Source organism: Gasterosteus aculeatus, chromosome X (assembly GCF_964276395.1).
Source record: "Gasterosteus aculeatus chromosome X, fGasAcu3.hap1.1, whole genome shotgun sequence".
Taxonomy (NCBI): domain Eukaryota; kingdom Metazoa; phylum Chordata; class Actinopteri; order Perciformes; family Gasterosteidae; genus Gasterosteus; species Gasterosteus aculeatus.
This window is the reverse complement of record NC_135698.1, coordinates 12,920,923-12,927,530: the sequence shown is the minus strand read 5'-3', so window position 1 is coordinate 12,927,530 and position 6,608 is coordinate 12,920,923. Positions and strand designations below refer to the sequence as shown.

The window sequence follows — 6,608 nt, the reverse complement described above, 5'->3', positions numbered from 1 at the left end:
TTATCATGCACGCATGATTTTGACACTCAAATTACGGAAACAACTGTAAAAAGGTTTTAGAAAAGATGGCATCGTGTAGGCACAATATATTATATAATTGTACAATAACTATATAATAATAATGATACAATAATTGTATAAGCCAATTTGAATTACATGTTCATTGTATACAGTAATTGGCTGACAGGAGAGATGTAGTCAAAGAAATCATTACACCAGTTTGTTCCTGCGTATATGAGCATGATTTGGGATGATTTATTAATAGCTTTCAGTTGACAGACTGATGACAAGCGAGTCTTAGTTGTGAAACAAACCCAATTAAGAGAGGAGGTCAGGGAGAAAACCCACCGAGAAATGCATTTCCACAAAATACTGCAGTAAAAAAGGGAGATAAAAGTGGGCATTAAAGATCACAACCTCAAATATCAACTCTGCACAGTTGCAAGTCTTGTTGCTATGGAGATGCATTCTACTGCAGGTGTGAGTAACGACAGAGGAAGTCAACTGTGCTTCCCTCTCGTCGTCTCTTTCTGCTCCTCTGTAGCTCACGTGGTCTTCACGGCATGTGTGAGCGCACGTGAGCGCGCGCGTGTGTGTCCGCACTAGACAGGCTAAGAAACATCCGTGACAAATGAACCGTGGGTTACGTTTCAACGTGCTTATGCTTGTGAACTTCTTGATCACAAACACGAGTAGATCACAATTACGAGCTTCGTTTTCCCCAAATCTCGTGATGTTTTCCTCCACGCCGTTGTGCCAGGGAGGTGTCTCAAAAGAAAAGGTGACACTCGCGGGCCTTTGAGCTGTGCAAATGTAATTAGCCCTCAAGCAGGGTGCGCACATTGTAGGCTGAAATAAATACATGCATGTGTCCAAATACTGCTGGAAAGAGCTGCAGTGAACCGAGATGACATTGCTTTGCGTCAACGCTGTTTGAAGAAATCCAATCTGAAAAGCAAAAAGAGATTTGACCTGGCAAGATGTGATATGACTCTTTTCAAACGGGCTTTCATAAGCTAATGTGGCACTTCATTTTAAGGCTGTGTTTGGCAAAAATAAATGTTTTTATCACTTCATCTCTTCTCAATGCCCTTGATTAATCACTGAGTTTGTTTTAATAAAACATTTATCGTTTAAGTCGTTTACGTCAAACCCAGAAAAACTGAAAACAAACATTTACACAGTTGTGAGGATCTGATAAACCTAATATGGGTTTTTGACAATTGACCTCGAGCTCTGCTTAACTCGATACATCAAATGATTCATATATTGATACAAAATAATACACATTTGTAAAATATTTTATTAGTATACTTCTCATCAAAATGTACAATTTAAATGGAGACAGACTTTTTTTTCTCCATACGAATTACACCCTCACATTGACTTGTCCACTTCTATCAGATTGGGAGCTGTTGTTATGCACTGCGGGCGGCTGCAGCTCTGCTTCCTTGTGGCTTTGTGGCTTTGAGTCTAACCGAGGTGGACTGAGAGAAAGTTATTAATCCCAGGGCTGCGGTTTCACTCAGGAGGCCACGATTGGGAAAAAACACAATTCCCTTACTGTGTGACTTTAAATAGACTTCTCATGTTGTTCGTCTAAATATACAGGATGAAGTGCAGACGTTAAGATCCAGCGTACTTGATCCGGCATTGTTATTAATAGGGGCTGACATTTTCACAGTTCACGGCTCAATCATTCTGTGCAAGCCTTGGTGAGCCTGCACATTTGTATTACGATGCATAAAAGCTCACTCAAGTGTCCACATTTGTTCATAACTGCATTTTGAAGTACAGATAAAAGCTAGAGATAACTGTCTGCAGGGAGAAAGCACAATGAGGTTTCTGTACAATTACTCGTGCTAAAACTCAGGGCTAATAGAAGTAATAATTTATAATGTTCATTTGTTATCAGTATGATGAAAGGACGTATGTTCCTTGTACATGGAATTCCAATGGAAGGTACCAATTGAACTCTTAACTGATTTTGATGTGAGAGGGTCAAGAACAACCACAACCGCCACAACAAACACCGCAGAGAGAGAGAAACAGACAATGCATTTGTATTTCTGTGCCTCAAAAAGCTCTCAGATTTCCTCAAACTCAATGTGTCTCTTGGTCCTAAACCCATTGTTTGCTATTGCAGATTCAAATCATTAAAAACAGCTCACAACTATAAAGTGGAAATTATTTTAAAACGCACTTATTTGTTTCTTAAAATTGCTTGACATGGCATCTGTTTTTTAGCCGACGTTGCTCAAAATGGAGGAAATTGAGTATCGTAAGGGTTTAAACCATGGACAGTATATAAGTAATGGACATAGTCACCTTGACAACAGCCATTGTCATTGTTCTTTTGGATCCATGCAGAAGTATAGAGCGGGTGGAGACTAGAAAACATCTAGTCTCTTTCATGAATTGAAAACACTTTGAATGATCCTCTATCAGGTATTTCACACTCCTGTGACCATCATTTCCTGAATGAACATCTTGCTGTATTTAATAAGGGTTCAAACTAGCCCTTCAGACTGTGAACTCAACCTCAAATGAAACATGTCTACTTGGGTAGTAATTAAGTATTCTGAGTATGTGAAGTATGTAAAGTAAAAGTGAATATGTTCTAATACAGTCAACCCTCCTGGTTTCACTTTTAAGACCTTGACGTTGCCCCTTGGTTAATGCACATTTGCGCTTTAATGAGTATTGCCTTACCATGTTAGTCCTCATGCAACATGGCCAGAAATAGTTTAGACAACCATGATGGCACATAAGTCGAGGAATTAGTTGCATCCGGCCTTTGCTACACAGAGTAGTAATTTTCCAAGATCACTCCACTGTTGGTTTTTACAGGACAATATAAAAAGAAAATGGAACACTTCCAGCACCGTCCTTCAAATCTGCGCTTTCACCCGGACAAGAAAAATACGCCGAGGAGGTTTTAAGATCCATGCCTGACGATTTTGTTGAAGGGGCTGTTGACCGTAGCAGCTGAGCTGCCACTAATGGTGTAACGCTGCCTGGCCATGGTGAGCACTGGGCTGGAGTGCAAGAGATGGCGCTCTTCCAGGATGTGACCATTAAAGACTCATTAGTCCCTATGATAGCCCTGATGATCGGCACTCTGAAAAGAGTCATCCAAGGAATAGGTCAGCATATGGATCTTAATTTGACCCCAACAACCTGTCGCTGATTTGCAGCATTTGGCATATTTTTAGATCTAATTTAACGGTGATTGAGTGCCGTGGAGACACCATTGGTATTAACCACCGGGTCGTCTCGCTCCTCCACATGAAATCATTTCATTTTATTTCATTTTATTTGCACTCAACAGCTGCATGTATGTCTGTTCAGGGAGATTGATCCTTCTGTTACTCTTATCCAAACATGAGGGTCTAAGCACAGAGAGTTTTGTGTGCTGCACATAATACGAAGGCTCTTCAGTCTTGACAGAAATGTTGAGCTGATACTGGTGTTAGATGAAAATGCAAATGAACATTGGAGTCATCAAAATACATTTTCTTCTATCCATGATCTGTCAAAAATTGTGTGCCAATCCATCTTGACCTCTTTATTTCAAGACATTTCTCACAATGAGTGAAAACTTTTAGATGCTAGTTAGGCTTGAGCTTAAGTAGGACGTATATTCTTTTTGGTGGAATAAAAGAATATCATACATTTTAAAATCCTCAACAGCTCCAGCCGTTGACTCACATATTAAAGCAAAGGAGAGACTAAAGCTTACCAGTGTTCTTGTACCCACCTGTGGATGAACAAAAACGTTTTGGAGTAGGTACGATTATTCCTCGTGTGGGCCTTAATTTCATTGTGCTTCAGTGGCTCTGGCCTGTCTGCTCTGCCCGCATTTTTGTTGTTGTTTGCTGAACAACTTGTTATTTCCACGAGTGCAGAGTGTTTCCTCTCTTGAGCTCTGCCCTCCTGCGGCTGCGGACGCACCTTCCGCTTCTTCTCTTCTCTGTGTTCTGTTTCTCACACAATTTGCAACCTAAGAGGTGGAAAATATTCTCATTTCAATTGACCCCCTAATAGTGGTGCTCGAGGGAAGTCGGGGCAACATCAAAGTCAGTGAGATGCATCCTCTGGGGACCACGATGAAGAGACGAGGCAGCTACGCGTCGTTAACGCCACGGGAAGTCTGACATTAGACCTGGTTAGATCAACCGTGCACGTCCTCTGCTTTAGCCGGCGAGCAAGGAGAAGCCACGGTGAGGAATGGGTGTGTGAAACAAGAGAAGATGCTTGGAGGAGAAAGAGACCGGTTATGTAACGGAGGGACTTGTTTACGTGTCCCCTCTGAGTTCACGTTAGCTGAATGGAGACACCCTGCCGTAGCGGCTGTTCTTGGCTCTGCCACATTGCATTAATATCTCTATTCATAGCGACTGGTAATTGGCCTACTTTGAGGCGAGCGCTTGTGTCCCATCTAGAATTGTACAGTAAAGAAAATGGATGGAAACTCGGTTTGGAGATTCCACTTAAGTGGTATTGAAAACAGAAATGTAGAATTAAAAAAAATGTCAGGAGACGCATTGACAAGACACTTTCAATTAGCAGATTTTGCTTGGTTTTATTCATCTTCATTAATCACTTTATTGTATTACTGCATGTGTCTGAATATATCTGAGTGGTCTTGTTTGTATTTTATTTTGAATACAATGGTCTTTCTGACTACGCTATCTTCCTCCCCAAATTGCCGTTAATTGAATAATGTCTGATTAATCTTGTAGAATTTGAACTACCCCACCTTGTATTGGGTAAGACCTCAGAAACGCTGACAAAAGCAACAAGGAAGAAAGTCGTGTGGCTTTGCAGGAGAAGGTTTGGAAGATTCATATTGCATCCACGTAATGTCCAGCAGGTCAACGTCAACCCTCCAACGAGGGTTTGCATAACATTTATGCCTTTACGGTTTTTGGCACCCAACTTACTAAATGTGTTTCAGTGACTGTAGTGTAAAGTCTACAGAGGGACTGAAGCACATTCTCTCATCACAAACATTGTCATGCATATCAAGATTGTTTTTTGTTTGAGGCAAGCAAACTGTGACATGTGTGAAATCAAATTACAGACCTGCAATGGATGCACCCTGTGTAACCCGGGGATGTTGGAGGAAGCGTCTGCCAGGTGGTCACCCTGTGGGCAGCAAATCACAATCATACTGGGCGGCTGCCAGGAGCAGAGACTGTGCCATCGCACGGCCCACCAGCACTCCAAGAGCAGCTCATGGTCACTCATCACAGACGCTCTCCACGCGTCTCCCCCTCTCCCTCTCTCTCCCTCTCCCTCTCTCTCCCTCTCCCTCTCTCTCCCTCTCCCTCTCTCTGTGCACTCGGGTCAGTAGGAAGAGAATGCAATGCACATTGTTGGCCACTTCTCTGTATAATTCATGTCCTGGTCCTAAAATAGAGTACTCAAACTGTACTGTTTCCACAGGAGCTACAAAAAATAGAATCCTGCACGTGGAATGAAAAGCAAGGTTGGAACAAATAAAAGGGGATTATCTTTGTGTTTACATTCTATGTATTTTCTGCTATATGCATTGTGTCTAATGTAATGCTGATATGTTTTACAGAATACATCTGTAGCACATCTGTCTGCCCTGGTATCTTGCAGAGGTTTTTTTTCTCCATTTCAAGGGGTTTTGTTAGGAAAGCTTCACTGAAGCGAGAGATGTTGTCACATGCTGTGCGGATTGTAAAAAACATGAAAGAAAATGTGCAAGTTGGGCAATATTGGGCTGAATAAATGAATAATCGTGACATGACATATTAGAGATGACTGTGGTTTAGGACATGTCATACGCAGTGAGCTTCGTTTCCATCACGCAGGTTTGCTGAAACGTCTCTGTGCACGACAAGACAAAATAACTGATGTTGTGGTAAACTCTCAATGGAAGGCCGACAGGAGATCTACTTGTATGTAAGACCAGACTTCCTATATACAGTACCAAATCTCAGCGTACCCTGGGGAACACATCTCTGTGCGGTTACACACCACGGCCACAGACAGCTCCGATAACAAGACAAAAAGCAGGCTATTTGTCCCGTAACTTGCCGTAACACTTGATTTGACGGCTAGATGTCTCCGTAGAATAGTAGTATTACGCAGCCAGTGTCTGGTAGGGCTTGTTTCTCCTGCTCTCCCACTCATGAGCTGTGAGTGGCAGGCCCGCTAACCGGTCATGACAGAGGAGAATCAGACTTGAGTTGAGAGAGCAATGCCCGCCCGCCACATTGGAGACCGGCATCGCGCCATGTTGCCTAAAACCGTCCTAAAAGTCCTAAAACCGTATTGTCCTTTAGTGCAACCTAGCTGGGCCTGTAAAACATGGAACATGAATACGTTGCAGTACGTTCATTTGTTGGAGCTAAAGAAATATCCACAGCCTCCAACCACAGGTTGTTGTTTATTCATTAAAATCAACATGTATGCATTCGCTTCATCAGTTTAAGGGGTGCTAAAACTAACCAAGAGCTCACAAAAATGCTGTCTGTGTCACTTTGATGCCACCTAAAGGTAAGAATAAACCACAATGTGGGGCGGGAACTTTCACTCCTGACTCTGCACGCCACTTGCCAGAGGTCTTCCCA

At 42.3% G+C, this 6,608-nt stretch overlaps 1 long non-coding RNA gene across 1 annotated transcript; it reads right to left on the bottom strand.

The window, feature by feature from the left end:
• Positions 1–225: 225 nt before the first annotated feature.
• Positions 226–5,282, bottom strand: LOC120808857 (uncharacterized). Its single transcript, XR_005710030.2, has 3 exons — positions 5,089–5,282; positions 3,761–4,003; positions 226–948 (listed from the first exon to the last, which is right to left on the bottom strand). It is a non-coding gene; the product is annotated as an uncharacterized LOC120808857 (long non-coding RNA).
• Between the last annotated feature and the right edge of the window lie 1,326 nt (positions 5,283–6,608).